General features: G+C 36.1%; 1 protein-coding gene across 1 annotated transcript in view; it reads left to right on the top strand.

Annotated features, from left to right (window-relative positions):
* Positions 1-16,751, top strand: part of IL1RAPL1 (interleukin 1 receptor accessory protein like 1) — a 1,172,201-nt gene that overhangs the window by 61,773 nt on the left and 1,093,677 nt on the right. The window contains exon 3 of the mRNA XM_081125599.1: positions 6,381-6,458. The gene's annotated coding sequence lies outside the window, so the exon portion shown is untranslated. The remainder of the gene's footprint in view (positions 1-6,380; positions 6,459-16,751) is intronic.

The following is a 16,751-nucleotide window of genomic DNA, read 5'->3' as shown; positions in this document are numbered from 1 at the left end:
GATCTATCCAGTGAAGTCAGTGGCATGTTAAAGTCCACGACTATGACTGTATTGGTGCTGATCTCTCCCTTAAAACCCTTAAGGTTGTTATTGATAGGCCCTTATTTATTGCCATTTTAATCCTTTATGCCTATGTTTCTCTATTTCTTATTATTGTTACAGCAGTCCCTTTAACACTTCTTGCAGTGCTTCTATTTCTACTTCTAATTACAACAGTCCCTTTAATATTTCCTGCAATGCTGGTTTGGTGGTGATAAACTCCTTTAGCCTTTTTTTTTTTTTTTCTTCATCTGGGAGGCTCTTTATTTCAAAATCTATTTTGAATGATACCCTTGCTTTATAGTCTTGTTTTCAGATCCTTGCTTTTCATTACCTTGAATATTTCATGCCATTCCCTTCTGGCCTGTAGAGTTTCTGACGAGATGTCAGCTGACAGCCTTATGGGAGCTCCTTTGTAGGTAACAGATTGCTTTTCTCTTGCTGCCTTTAAGATTTTTCTCTTTGTCTTGAATTATTGGCATATTAATTAATTAATTATATATTAATTAATTATGGGTTTAGACCTCTTTGGACTCATCTTGCTTGGAACTCTCTGTGCCTCCTGAACTTGTATGACTTTTTTCCTTTACCAGGTTAGGGAATTTTTCTGCCATTATTTCTTCAAACAGGTCCTCTGACCCCTGCTTACTTTCGACCTCCTCTGGCACTCCTATGATGCAAATATTGTTATGATTCATGTTGTCCCACAGTTCCCTTAGACTGTTATGTTTAATTATTGTTTTCTCTTTGTTTATTAATAACCAACTTAAAAATCAATATCCCCAAAGGCGTATTTCCTTTTGAGAAAAGGAATCTCCTACTAAAAAGGTAGTATTAAAACCAGTGGACAAAAAAATAACAAGTGTAGTGCTTGGTTTTGTATAGCTCACAATGATTCTGGCATTTTTAATGGTTAAAAAGTTTTAAAAGAAAAATATTTCATATAATTTGCATTATTATTTTGCATAAAATTATATGAGATTTCAGTTTCAGGGTCCATAAATAAAGTGTTATTGGCACATAGCTACCTCCATTTGTTTATGGATTGTCTATGGCTACTTTCTCCAGTCAACAGCAGAGCTGAGTATTTGCCTCAGTGACTATATGAGCCACAAAACCTAAAATATTTACGATCTGGCCCTTTACAGGAAAAGTGCTGATCACTCACCTAGATGATCTCTAAGATCCCTTTCTACCACTACCACATGATTTGTGTTCATCTTTGTGGAACCAAATTTACCAGCTGTATAAGATCCCACTCAAAACAAATTGAACAGAGCCAAGGACTCTTTTACTATGTTCAAGAATCCATTTATTGCCAAGCTGGTGTGCTTGAGCAGTTGAGTATCGACCTACAATCCAGGTGATCAGGGTTTGATTCCAGGTCAGGGGACATGCCTGGGTTGTGGGCCTGATCCCCAGTGGGGGGCATGCAGGAGGCAGCCAATCAATGACTCTCTCATCATTGATGTTTCTATCTCTGTCTTTCCCTCTCCCTTCCTCTCTCTGAAATCAATAAAGACATATTTAACAACAACAACAAACAAAGAACCCATTTATTTTTGGTTGCAAAAATTTGAGGACTTATACTACCTAACTAATCCATGTCTTATCATCTGCCCTCACTTTCATTCCAAGTGGTTGGTTGGTTGTTTTCTATTTTCTATTACACTGAACATTTCTTTTATAAATAATATTTAAATTGATAACAGAAAAATAGTACGGCTCTCCTGCACTGTAACTATTTTAGTATGACAAGAGTTATAGAGTTGGAAGGAAGCTTGAGATGCCATCTAATGTCTCCTACTCTTTCTGGACAGAACCTCACTTAAAGTATCCTGGAAAGGTTTTGGTTTACTGTAGCCTTTAAATACCTAGAGAAGAGCATTTCCTCTTACTTTGTAGTGTATCAGCTCTCAAATGATTTGTACCTTGGGTTCTTATGTCTGACCAAAAGGATATGTAGAGTTGTTCCATTTTAAGGTTTTATAATAGTTTATTAATGGGGCAGTGCTTTCAGCTATTCAAGTCTTTAATTCTTAAAATCTGGGGTCTTAAATCCATGGAACCACAGCTTATGATATGATATCTTCTAAGGGCATTTTTTAAGGGGCAGGACCTAGGGAACTACTTTTGTCACATGTTCTGTTCTTCCTTCCCTGCTGTAAAATCCTGGAGGATAGAAGCAGGATTCCTTTTTCCCTTACTCTCATAGCACACACAGGGTTTACTGAAGAATGCTCTGCCCAACCTCTTTGCAAGCATCTTTTTTTCAAAAGATGAAGAGAGGGTGGATCTAATTTAATATTTTTTTATTGGAAAGCAACCAAGCCTCTCTGTGCATGCACTTTCCCATTCGATCGATAATAAATTAGCATTTTATTTATACTGTATAATTCAGTTCTTTTCAGAAGTCTGATCTGGAAGCCAACTAGTGTTTGTTTTCTCCAAAGTGGTTTTTGATGGAGTGCTAATTATGTTCAACCTCCAGTGCAATGCTGAAGGAGGACTACAATTGCCTTATTGCAGAAGGATGGTCCAGTTAATCAATCTCTGAGGATAGTCTTATGCTACATTCTGGGGGGAGCGAAGGGTGAGTAAATGTGGAAATACATTTTTGAACCAAGGAAATGATACCATTTATATATCAGTGACAAGGTTAAGCCTTTGTGAAACAGCTGCATAACTGTGACATGAATTCCTGTCAGTAGAGGAAAAACAAAAACAAAAAAAGAAAACACGGACAAAAATATATGTTGATTCCCCACACTAGCTGAATCTGAAGTTTAGTGGTTCATGGGGGGGAGAACTGTATTTTAAGTAAAACTAACTTGAATGGATTTTTGTTCCAGATAGGAGACCAACTTAATATATTAGTCCTGAGTAAAGAAGTATATCACGTTTTGTAAAAGAGGACAACAAATACAAGGAGAGCCAATCTTTTCACTTGTGCCAACCTAATTGTGTCACATGAGTTTTTGTATTTGTATTTTAGCTCAGCTCAAAGAAGCTTGATCCAGATATTTTTTTCAACATAATATAATATATTTGTTCATTGTAGCGTAATAAAGATTGGAACATACTTTAATAAAGGCTTCTAAGGGCTGCCCTTGACAGCAGAGTTTTTACCACCAAAGTCCTTGCAGCTTATATACCAGGATTTAATATATGTATGTGCATATAAATGGCTATGCTCTGGCATTGCTAGAGAAGCATTAGGCTCTCTGTATGACTTGGGATTTAGTAAATGTATAAAAGTGAAAGAAGCTGACAATAGCAGTCCATCAATTATCTTACATCCACCTGAGCACACTTCTATGCCTGGCCCTGTGCTGGGCACTAAAGCAAGACCTCCGTTTTAGTTCATGAGGCTTCTCAGGAATGGCATCTTGATAATCCAGCATTAAAACCAAACTCCTTTGTCAGGCAGCTAAAGTATTAACCATTTTTATAACCAGGTTTCTCACTGAAACACAAAAACCTGCATTTGTTTGGTGTTTTATAATGCAAAGATCACTTTTATATCTGTCATATTAAAATTCAAAGTGTCTGGCCTGTGGTATATGCTCAGTAAACATCATGCTAGGGGTTATGGGGAAGAACTGAAGCTCAGAGGTTGATTTGCCCAAGGTCATCTGGCTAGTATGGGGCAAAGGCAGGAGTGAATAGTTCCTGTTCCAGATAGTTAAAACAGAAACTTTCTTCTCTCTCACTCTCTCTCTCTCCTTCTTGCTCTGTTTCTCTCTTGGACTTGTGATCCCTGTTTTTTTAAAACTGTTCCAGCACTCTATAATTTGGTGTACTTCCTAAATAAATGAACTCAAAGCCCTTTTTAAAATAGTAATAATTACCTGTTATTAAGGACTTAATTTTCTGTACTACACTGTACTAAATGCTTTACATTTATTAACCTTCTTATTTTTAGCAATAAATCTATAAGGTAGGTGTTATTATACTCATTTATAAAATACTTGAAGTAAAAAAACTCTAATGTCTTTTACTGTAGTTATATAAAATTTATGGGGCAGATTAATATTTAGCCTTAAATACACATAAATCATTTAAAATAAATATATATTATAAAATTTTTGACTCTTAAGCAATAATGTACTTGGGATACAAAAAACTATTTGAGATATTTGGGGGAGGACGAAAATTCTGAGTGGAACTCGACTGATTCTTGCCAAGATTATGCCAGCAATCTATAATTTAGTCATCTGTTTGTTCCCTAGATGGCAAAAAGAAAAACCAAACACAGGGAAGGAAAGGGTTAACATTTGTTCACCAATTACTAAGTGCCAGACACTGCACTTGGTGCTTGACATACTTAAGGAGTCACCTTGTAAAAACTTTTTTTTTTTTTTTAGTCTTTAAAGATGAGGCTACTGAGTCTCATGGAAATTAAGACATCTGTCTAAATACCTTAACTTGACCCAGAAGGGAGTACAAGTAAACTGGCTGAATCTTAGTTTTTAGGGTTTTATAGAGAAAACTATGTTTCAGAATAAAGCTGAATTGGATGGGTCTTGGGTCCTGACAGAAGAGTGCTCTTTCTCCTGGGACCTGGGAAAGGGGTGGGGTGGGGTAGGGATGGGGGTGGATGAGTTGAGATGGAAAATCAGGTCTGTTTGGGACCAAATTTAGTTCCCTTTTAAAACACTGAGCTGCCTCTAAAGAAATTAAACTCATGACCTTGGTCTACATGAAATGAAGCCAGATAAATTAACCTGACATACACTCTTATATAAGAAATATTTGAAAAGGAATAGCAGACGAAGCTAGGGAATCATATTTCCTGTAAGAAAAGTTCAGGTGGTAGAAATACTTATCAGCAAGGTACTTGGTGGGCCCTATTATATTATACCATCAACATTATAAAGGAAAAAAAATAAAATTGATCATCAAATAATGTCATCAACAAAGCATGCCAATATTTCTTGGTATTACTTCTCCTATTCCAAACTCTGAAAAAATAAAGCCTTTTGATATTCCCACCAACAAAAAGAACACCAAACGCTTTCTACTCATTTGTGTGATGTAGTAGGTTATTAAAATATATATATTTCTCTTAATTACACAAATATTCTAAACCAAGGGTGAGGAACCTTTTTTCTGCCAAGGGCCATGTGGATATTTATAACATCATTCACGGGCCATACAAAATTATCAACTTAAAAATTAGCTATGAGAAAATCTCCTAGATTTATTGAATTTCAAATCCCGCCTGCGGTTGCCTTGGCAGGGCCAGGCCAAAAGATTTCACGGGCCGCATATGGCCTGCAGGCCAGATGTTCCCCACTCCTGTTCTAAGCACAGGTTTGAAAATAAAATATCTTTTTAAAAAATTTAAAAAAATATGACTTTATTGATTTCAAAGAGAGGAAGGTAAGGGGAGAGAGGGAAATAGAAACATCAATGAGAGAGAAACATCATCAATCAGCTGCCTCATGCACCTCCCCTACTGGGGATGGAGCCCGCAACGTGGGCATGTGCCCTGACTGGGAATCGAACCTAGTTCTCCTGGATTCTAGGTTGATGCTCAACTGCTGAGCCACACCTGCTGAGCTGAAAATAAAATTTCTGATGAAAATGTCAAATCAACCAAAAGCTAATACTGTATTTGCATCATTTGTAACAAGAGTTGGTTGAAGGGTGCAAGTTAGGCCCCTGAGTGAAGGAGGGTACCTTAAAGAGAAGACCTTAATCATTGTGAGCAGCAAAGTCACCTGCATATTTTATATTTGAAAGAAAATGAAAGAAAAAGTAACTTTAAAATTTAGTGAATCTTATTGGGATGATTACTTCTGGAGGCCCAATGACAGCTGAACACTTCTAGGAAAAAAGAAATAGAACTGAAGCAAATCAGAGCAGAAGGTTTAAAGATAAAGGGCAAACGTAAACCTAGAATAGATTATGTCTAAAGTTCCTTGTCTCTTTGAAACTCACACATGCCCATGATGGGGAATTAGAGCTTTGTTAAGACTCTACAGGGAAAAAAAAATTAGGAATTTAAGAAAGCAAATTGTAGGATAAGATGTGAAGCTAGTTAGTAATCCAGTTGCTTTCAATGACAAGTATTTTCTGCCTTGTGGCTCAGCGCCTGCTGTGGCCTTTCCTTTCCTCTCATTCTGCTCATGCTCCAGCCTCCATCCAGGACACTGTCCACTCAGGTCCGATCTGCTCCAACCTGCTCTTCTGACTGCGCTGCCCGTTTTGCTGCCTCTGGCCCTGCCATGTACCTGACGAATTTGTATTTCAGTTGGAGGTCGGATGACTCCTTTTGAGTTCTGAAGAACAGGAACCAGACACCATTGGCCTTTCTCATTTTTATATATTCTCAGTGCCTACCTCAGTGGTCCAGCCTTCGCTCAGCCTCCCGCTTCGCCTCGTATGGCTGCCACTTTCTGAATTCCAGACCCGTAAGTTTTCTTTCTGTCCCCAGCTTTGTCACATTCAGCCCCATCCCAGAGCCTCTGTTCTATGTCTGGGCAGCTCTTACTTCACCTTTTTGCCAAATTATTTCCTACTTGTCCTTCACGTTCCATCTCAGAGAAGCTTTGGATGACCTCCCCAAATAGGTCAGATATCCCTATATTCATAATGTTATATACCTAGCATTTGGCACAATTGCAGTTTTGAAGTTGTTTACTAAAGTCTGCCATCCCTACCAGACTATAAATTTGATGTTCAATAAATATTTGTTAAATGAATGGGTAATATGGGATGTATAATATTAGTATTTGAATCTATGTAACTACTAAGTTAATTATTAGTAGTTCATATAGAAGTTAATTATTACTGGTTCATAGTTCAGGATGTTTGCACTTAATTTTTCTTCATTGTAACAAAAATACATGTTAAAATTTCACTTTTGCCATTTTTACCCATTTTGTTTTACTCTAGTGAAATTCAGATTTAGTCACCTTGGCCTACATTATTTCTCCCCTAAATTATTCTAGAAACATTTCAGCAGATAGGCTGATAATAGGGGAGAAGAAATGAAACTGAGGGAAAGAGATAGAGATTCCCAATATAAAGGGCTTAACTATCTTGCCATAATAAAGTTCAAAGGGAATTTGATTAAAGAACTGTTAAGTAGAGGAACAGGTCTATATTTGATATTCAAATTTCCAGAACTTTTCTCTTCAATAGAGTAGGTAAGTGCTTGTAAATATTGGCTGTCTGGCCCTCATAGGGACATAAAAAGGCTGAGAACTCTGGCATGATGGATTAGGGCGGTTGGAAATTTGGAGTGTATAATTTTGATGTGCATCTAAATGCCACTCCTCTAATCTTGTCCTTCCTTGTGGTAGAACTTTGTGCACACAAGTAAGAGTAGAAGAAACATATTTAAGAGAGCTAAGAAATTAGAGTTCAGAGTCATTTGTTAACTTGAACTAGAAGATGAAAGTTGTATTTATGTATGTTCTCATGTGGGTGAGAGGCTAACTGGAGATTTTAGAGTTTTTTGTATTTGGGGAAGACAACCCATAGCAATAGATTTTGGGGAAGTAAAATGTACCTACTTTCTTTATACAAGGTCAATAATTTTTTGTCTAAATTTTTCTTAATAATCAGTAATGCTGTGTTTTAATTTACCCATTTTAGTTCTGTCTTTTGCCAGACTCTTTAAGTTTCTTGGATGATAGCAATATTGTTTTGTATTTTTGTATGTCTAGCATTGAACAAAGTATTTAACACTTACCAAATGTTTCTGGAGAATCTATTGAATGAATTCCTATGTCTCCCAAGTTTGTCTTACCTTCCTCAATTAGTTTTAAGCACATTTTCTTAAAATGTTATATTATGACCTTGTAAAGACAAGCAAGGCGTTAACAAAGGATTTAACTATTTAGTAACGAGAGAAGGAAAAAAATGGTACAAAAGAATGAAGAGAGTATTCATTCTATATCAGGTCAGAATCACTGGTGGTGCTTAGTTAAAAATTCAGATTCCTGGGCCCCACAGAATGGGGCCCAGGAATCTGCATAGAAAAAAAAGAAATAATCTCTCAGTTTTAGATGATGGAGAGATGGGGAGGGGGAAATATTCCTACATGCATTGCTTTAGCTTGGCTTTTTCATATCTGTATGAGAGGAAGCCCCTGTGTAATACTGAAACCTCTCCTTATTACAAAGCCAAGCGAGGATGGTGTATTTGTGCGTTTGTGTATGTGTTTGTGTGCACATGTGGTGGGGATCATGGAATTTTTAACTAAATTTAATTGATCTAGTTTTCCCTATTTTCTCATGTTATGCCCAGGACAAATAATAAATCTCTAGTGCATTCAGATACTTTTGATTTCTTCTGAAAAATCTATTAGTATTTTGGTTTTATAATGGATTTAAGTACTATTTACTATTTTTCTCTCCCGCTCTTCTCAAAAAATTTTCCAATAAATAATAGGCACTTTAGATGAGGGTTAAGAATATAGATATTTTCCCCAAAGACCCTGTGATTTTTCCCAAAAGTGGAAAAACCAAGTTTTATATCAGATAAAAGAAATAATGGATGAAGACATGAACTATTAGATATAGAGTACTCAAATTCAAATTGGCTTATTATAAATTTGCTATTTTAGAAATGACAGACAGGATATTGAGTAACTAAAAGTAAGCATGTTCAAGAACATAGATATATAGAAAAAACAGGAAATTCTAGAACTATATACTTAGAATGAAGATATTAAAAGGGGATTATTTCATATCTGCACAGCTCTTAGGGAATAGATATGACGAGTGATCCTACCTATTTGAGCAAATGTCAACTGTCAGCAGACACCACCAGCTTATATCAAAGAAAAGTCACAAAGAAATGTAAAGAGATTCATCACACTGGGAATGGATAACATAGAATAAGTCAGCAAGACCAGCAAAAGAAGAAAGTATTACAAGTATAATTTAAAAATAGTTTTGGCAAGAAGAGGTTGGGGAGAAAGCAGAGTAGGCTATAATAATATTTATAACTCAAAGATGGGCCAGACCTAAATGTACACCTTGGCCTCTTTCCATCCTAAAATGTTCTATATTACCAAAAAAGGTGCTATGATTTATACTCAGCTCCAAGTCTAGACTGGCTTAGGTTTCCTGTGTTTAAGTCTGCTTCTTTCTTGCAGGAAAACCAGTCATCTAGATCTTAAGTCAAATATGAAATTGATGTATAAAAATAAAATTCAATTGAGGAAGGCAATTTGTCTTTAAAACAAAATTAAAAATACAAGCATTTCTTTAACAAAGTCTGTCTAATTACATAGTGCCATACACAGGTTCAAGATTAATATGCAATTGATGCATGAAAATAAAATTTAGTTGAGGGTAACTAGTGTGTCACTCAAAAGAAAATAGAAAATTAGCATTTATGTAACAAAGTATGAGCTAATCATATAAAAGTTCATATACTTGTTCATTGACAAATGAATGCTGATGAATTTATTAATTGAGGTCAAGGTTGATTCCAAATATTTTTACATAGTGAGGATTTGTTATATTAAGTAATCTTGAAATTAAATGGATCACTGATAAGGCTTAGTAATACATTTTATACTAAATTAATCACCATAAAAATCTTTTAAATAGGCTAGATTTGTATAACTATAATATTCTGTGTGTATCTGTAAAAACATCAGCTCCTTTTATAAGTGGTACTGAGTCTAGGAGATGGGATATAAAACAATTATTTCTAAAATGAAAATATAATAATTAAAAGAGTGTTAACAGGCAAAATAGAATATGAGTTGATAATAAGAGAGGGAATCCAATTCACAAGTGATACCCATTGGATATATTAGAATCAAACATTCTGATGATCAAAAAACATTTTATATTCTATAACGTTAACTGTTATACCTGTGTACTTTTGAGTTTGATGAACGACAAGACTGTCTTTATCTTCAAAGATTTGTTTCATGGTATAGTCAAATTGTGCTGCATGCTTGTCCCTGCCTTAGTACAGCATGTGCCCAAAGAACAGGGGCAAAGACCATACACTACTTTTCCAGCTTGGAAAAGGGAAAAGTACTCCATGGCTAGATAATGAAGGACTTGTAAACAGGAGAGATATTAAAAATACTTTCTAATTGCTAAGGCTGGATATCACCTCTCAGGACAGCTCACCTGGAAGGGGAGAAGTCCCTTCCTATACTCTCCCAAGTATTAACATTTTACATGCTAGATGATGACAAGATCTGGGGCAGGTATCTTGGGTTTGGCCTGCACTTACCAACTAATTTTGAAAGAGTTCTACTATTTAAGAATTGTGACAGCTGTATCAGTCCAAATGTCAGGCCTCTGAACTTTTCCCCGTAGGTCACAGGGAGTGAGCCTCTGGGGAAAAGTTTCAAGAGGGAGACTAACTTGAGGAGGTTTTTATTTTAGAAAGAGCCTTCTGATAGCAAAATTGAAGATTATCAATTGCAATGGTTTGAGAAAAGATACAGGGGAATTGGTTTAAAAATTTCACCAAAGAATTTAAATAGTGGCTAGGGAGCAAAAGTAAAGATATGGATATGACATCCATTTGGAGGGGTAATTTATGGAGTGGTGACATTTGGAAATGGGTAGGTGTGAGTTTGACTCCCAGGAGTCTGGCTTGGGCCACTGCGGGGGATAGTGCCACTACCTATTACCTGGAGTAGTATTCATTGTTTGTTTAACTGGTTTGTTGGCTGATCAATTGGCTTTATTTAATTAATTTTCTGAAAAGAGTCATGTTTATAAAAGCATAACTGCTAATGTATTAACTTAAACATATAATGTTGCAGTCTTCTCTCTTATACACCCAAAAGTCATGAAGAAAAGGAAGGAATTAAGGAGATGAGCAGTATTTGATGAGCACCTATTATGCTCTTTTATCTAATTTTAGAATTTCATTCATATTGTATAAAGGATAATATTGTTGCCATGTTACAGATAAGAAATCCTGATTTAGCAGGACTGAGTTCCTGGCCTGCCTTGTCATACTGAGAATTTAGCAGTGTCACAATTCAAACACAGTTCTGTCTCTCTCCAAGGCAGTGTTTTTTTCACTGCATGAAAATGCTTCCAAATGGGAAGAAAAAATAATGGAAAAGAAGGAAAGGGGAAGGATGGGAACAAATGTATTCAGAGTTACTAAAGAAGAAAGAAACAAATTCCAATGAAAGGGACCAGAGAGGCTTATCCATGAGATGTTCTTACCCCTACCTAGCCAAGTTAAGAGACTTTTGTAAAGGCATCAGGGGGCTTACACAGACTATTAACTCCTCGCCGGCATCCCTAGCCTGCATGAGACCTGAGCATGCAGACCTTCTGTGAACTGGTGTCAGTGTATGACCAAACCACCACTCCCCAGACTTCTGCTTTCAGAGCAGTGCATCTCAATGTGGGATGCTGGGAGGCCTTACACTCTTTCTGCTCTGTGGGGTAATTCGGGTTAGGCCATTAAAAACTTTTATAGAACTATGACTGAGTAATATTATATTTGTTAAATCCAGTAATCTTAACACTGGCTAATATTTTGTATATATTTTGTTGCATTTTTCAAGTAATTGGTATTGTATTTTATAAAAGAATTTATCTGTGATGCATTGGGAACAAAGGAACAAAAACTGGCCCTTCAACACAGATAATTTGAAAAGTAGTGCTTTAGAATATCAAAAGGAAAAATGTGAAAACCTGATAGGTGTTTTTGTGTTCTTGGTAACACAGACTTTCTCCTATAAAAGTGATGGCTTAGTGAAATGCCTTCACATAGTCATCTTTTGACCTTATATACAAATATAATCAAATGATTTGTGTCATTTGAAGCTGCACAATAGATGAGCCTGGTTTTTGTAATTTAACAAAAAATCCAATTTATGTAACATATTAAAAGAAGCATTATCAACTTGTTTTTTCCTCAAAAGACTGTAGCTATTAAACTCCTTAATTACTTCATTTGCACTCTCAGTGTAATATTAGCAGTTTAGCACTTCAAGTATAAAAATGATTAATGAGCCCGAGAATTCATTCGCATACATATCACTTTGCAGCTTGACATAACCCTGGAGCCTGTTCTCTGTTCTAACCATAGACATACTTCCCTAGAAAATATTATTGTATATTAAATGCATAATCATTGCAAAGTATGCATAATTATAGTCATTTTCCTATTTCTTCTATACCAATACAAAAGACAGTAAATCAAAATGTAATCAAATGAAGTTAACTTTTTAAACAAAAGTATAAATACATAGGGAACACCTTGATTTTTGCATTGTAACTCCCCCCAAATTAAATTGTGATTTGGGCTGTACTGTCATTCTTCTAAAAATGTGTATTTTAAAATTGTGAACATGAAGGAAAACACTTTCAATTTCTATATTTATATCTGCATCTGGGAAAATATGATGAGTAAAGACTGTATTGTGTGTGGATTCAGAGAGTAAGATTGTATTTGGAGTGACTGTCAAAAATATCTGCAGGGGGCTATTTCTGTCTAACCATCCTTGGCTTGCGTTGGTGACATGTGGTTATATGTCTCTTTTAGCTCTACTGAGTTTCCTTCTTGATCTCCCCTAAGGTGATTCCATCTTGCTGACTTTGTCCAGTCATTCTCGAAGCTTAATTTTTTAAGTGTTAACAGTGGTACCGTTTGTCTTTACCTTCCCATAGATTTTCCACCCTTTTCTGTGGAGTTCATCCAAGACTGTGTATTGTCCCTGCCTCAAAACCCTCTTCTCCCCACATGCTCATCACCTGTAACCCATGTTCCATTCTCAGTCACTACTGAATCAGGAAGATTAAATGGACTTTCACTCAGACCTCAGAGAACTACACTTTTCAGGCTCGCTGCCATGACACAAGGTCATAGCTACTGGAAGGGGAACCAGGCAACTCCCAGGGGCCTCCCTTATACAGAGGGAAAGAAGAGCAGAGCTGCAGGCCACTCGTTAGACTCTAAATCAGGTCTTCAGATGGTTTCATTCACTGTAAAGCTATATGGCATAAATATATACCTATTTTCATTTGCTCTTTAGACAGACATTTAATTTGCATTTAAAATATCTATTTGTTCCAATTGAATCTGACTCGGTTAAACATTTATTAGAATAAAATTTAAAAACAAGTACATTACCTCGCTGCCCAAGTCTGTACTGCAAATGCAATCTCGTGGCTGGGCATCACTGACTGACAATCAGACCACTGAGATTGAAAAGCAATGCAGACACTGTTCTCAAGCAAAGACCCTGAGACACTGCTCTCAATCAAAAGTTTTTGATTCTGATAGTTATACCTTTTAATAAGACCCTTACTTGAAAAGTAGAATTGCCAGATAAAATACAAGATGCTCAGATGAAAAACCAGGAATACTTTTTCAGTATAAGTATGCCCCAAATATTAAACAGACTGTGCTTATGCTAAACAAATTAGTCTTTGGTTACCTGAATACTAATTACAGCGGGGGCACTGTATTCAGTAAATCTGGCAATCCTATTCATAAGTGATACTTTATAAGAAACAAAGGTAATTTGAAAAAATACATTTTCTGAGGTTAGTGACTAATAAGACTATTCTCATATCCCTAAATGTCACATACGTGAGAGGGAATATGTAAAACAGAGACTTACAAGTGATGGCAGCTGTGGAACAAGCATGAGCTCTCTAGTGCTAGCCTACACTTGACCACGCAGGCCCACACAGGCCCATGCAGGCCCACACAGGCCCACGCAGGCTCATGTTCTCCCGCGTTCTCCCATGCTTGCCTGCTAGCTGGTGCTCATGGGCTTAAAGTTCCTGTCCTGCAGACAGTACTTATCTGTGGATAAAACTGGAATCTTGTTGTGAGCGGCAGTTCCTGCTTTTCACTAGGCTTTGGTACTTCAGAGATTGAAAGGTGGTGTTACACATTAAAGAGTGCTTCCTTTAAGTCTTTTATCCATTTTGAATTTGTTCTTGTGTATGGAGTAAGCTGGTGATCTAGTTTCATTTTCTTGCATGTACCTGTCCAATTTTCCCAGCACCATTTATTGAAGAGACTATTTTTACTCCATTGTATATTCTTACCTCTTTTGTCAAATATTAATTGACCATAGTGGCGTGGGTTGATTTCTGGGGTCTCTGTTCTGTTCCATTGATCTATATGTCTGTTCTTGTACCAATAACAGGCTGTTTTGATTACAATGGCTTTGTAGTATAGTTTGATATCTGGTAACGTGATCCCTCCAATTCTGTTCTTCTTTCTCAAGATTACTGTGGCTATTAGGGGTCTTTTTTGGTTCCATATAAATTTTTGGAATATTTGTTCTAGCTCTGTGAAATATGCTATTGGTATTTTAATAGGAATTGCATTAAATCTATAGATTACTTTGGGTAGTATGGACATTTAATGATATTAATTATTCCAATCCATAAACATGATATATTTTCCCACTTGTATATATCTTCCTCTATTTCTTTTTTCAGTATCTTGTAGTTTTCTGAGTACAGTCTTTTATATCCTTGGTTAAGTTTATGCCTAAGTATATTATTTTTTTTAGTTGCAATGGTAAATGGTATTTTTTTTTTAGTTTCTATTTCTGAGAGTTCATTATTGGTATATAAAAATGCCATCAATTTTTGGATGCTAATTTTGTATCCAGCTACCTTGCCGAATTCACTTATCAAATCTCGTAGTAATTCTTGAAACCATAACAATTCTGGAAAAAAACAGAGACAGTAAAGTCACAGACATCTTGTGCATTGGAATTTTCACCAGTACATTTCCTAGGGACAGAGAAACAAAGGAAACAATAAACAAAAGAGACATCAAACTGAAAATCTTCTGCACAGCAAAAGAAATTATCCTCAAAATACAACGGAACCCCATTGCATGGGAGAACATATTTGCTAAGGATACATTTGATAAAGGGCTAATTTCCAAAATATACAAAGAACTCATACAACTCAACAAGAGGAAGACCAACAATCCAATTAAAAAATGGACAAAAGACCTGAATAGACACTTCTCTAAAGAGGACATACAGATGGCCAAGACACACATGAAAAAATGCTTAAGTTGCTAATCATCAAAGAGATGTAAATTAAAACCACAATGAGGTATCACTTCACACTTGTCAGAATGGCTACCACCAACAAATCAACAAATGACACATGCTGGTGAGGATGTGGAGAAAGGGCACCCTGGTACACTGCTGGTGGGAATGCAGACTGGTGCAGCCACTATGGAAAACAGTATGGAGGTTCCTCAAAAAATTAAAAATGGAGCTGCCTTTTGACCCAGTGATCCCACTTCTAGGAATATATTCTAAGAATCCTGAAACACCAATCAGAAAGACTATAGGCACCTGTATGTTCATAGCAGTGCAATTTACAATAGCTAAGATCTGGAAACTGCCCAAGTGCCCATCAGTAGATGAGTGGATAAAAAAGCTGTGGGACATTTACACCATGGAATACTGTGCAGCTCTAAAGAAGAAGGATCTCTTATCCTTTGGGACAGTATGGATTGACCTGGAGAGTATTATGCTAAGCAAAATAAGTCAGGCAGAAAAAGACAAATATCACGTGATCTCATTTATATGTGGAATCAAAAGAATATCATAAACTGATGAACAAAATAGATCCAGTGACATAGCAGCATGGGACAGACTGACAAATCTCGGAGAGAAGGCAGGGGTGGGTGGGTGGGTGGAGGGTGATTAACCAAAGAATTTATATGCATATATGCAGAACCCATGGATACAAACGATGTGGTGAAGGCCTGGGGCGGGGGGTGGGTGCAGGATAGAAGGAGCCACTGGGGAAAAATGAGGACATCTGTAATACTTTCAACATTAAAGATAAATTTCAAAATAAAATAAAATAAAATAAAAAGTGCTTCCTTTATGATGCGCCAGAATACCCAGTGAAAAGTTTCAAAAAATTACATCCAAATGCCTAGTCCTTGCCTGTGTGGATTCTGAAATTGCTAAAAAGAAACATTAGACCACACCTATTTGCAAATTGGGCTAAAGGAAAACATTTAAACAGTCTGCTATATATAACAGTTATGGGGAAGCTGATGGTGAAGAGATTTTTTGGACATTGTAAAACTGTCAAAGAGGAAACCCAAGAAGAAAACACTGCAAAAAAGAGAGATGAGTTGAGTTTCTTAGAAACTAATTAATTGATTACTGCAGAAGTACAAAAGAAAGTTTATTAGTGGGTAGTTTTTTAATAAAATAGGTTTTCCTGTTTACAAACAATATGTTGTTTTGTACTTAGGACTATATTAAGGTTGAAAAGAATAGCAAGGTATGAACAAATACACACACATAAAGCCTTTCTAATTAGAATTTAAAAGTTATTTCTTTTGGTCCCGTTGTTTTGTTTTATAAAGGTACCCACTTTAAAAATCAGCTGTTCTGAATTAAACCTTTCCATCAAGCAGATGATACTGATTTATTTTTGCTGCCACCTGGCTTCATTTCCCATATAACCATAACAAATTGCTAATTGATTTTGGTAAATGTGTTTGTGATTTTCTCCAGTCAATATGCCTTTCCAAGAGAAAGTAGATTTAATTTCGCCATGTATTGGAGCCTAAATTTTACCAATATTATTTATTTATCTAGCAGTGGTTTTCTAAGTGTGCTATATATTAACAATCTGCATCTTGAATTAGACAGTTTTATTGTAGTATAAAGACATTTATTACTTCTAATGACATGTCTATTCTACTTTACTTTTAGGCATAATTTTAAATTCACTTAAAAG

This window comes from Miniopterus schreibersii (assembly GCF_964146895.1).
Source record: "Miniopterus schreibersii genome assembly, chromosome: X".
Taxonomy (NCBI): Eukaryota; Metazoa; Chordata; class Mammalia; order Chiroptera; family Miniopteridae; genus Miniopterus; species Miniopterus schreibersii.
This window is presented reverse-complemented; position numbering and strand designations above follow the sequence as displayed.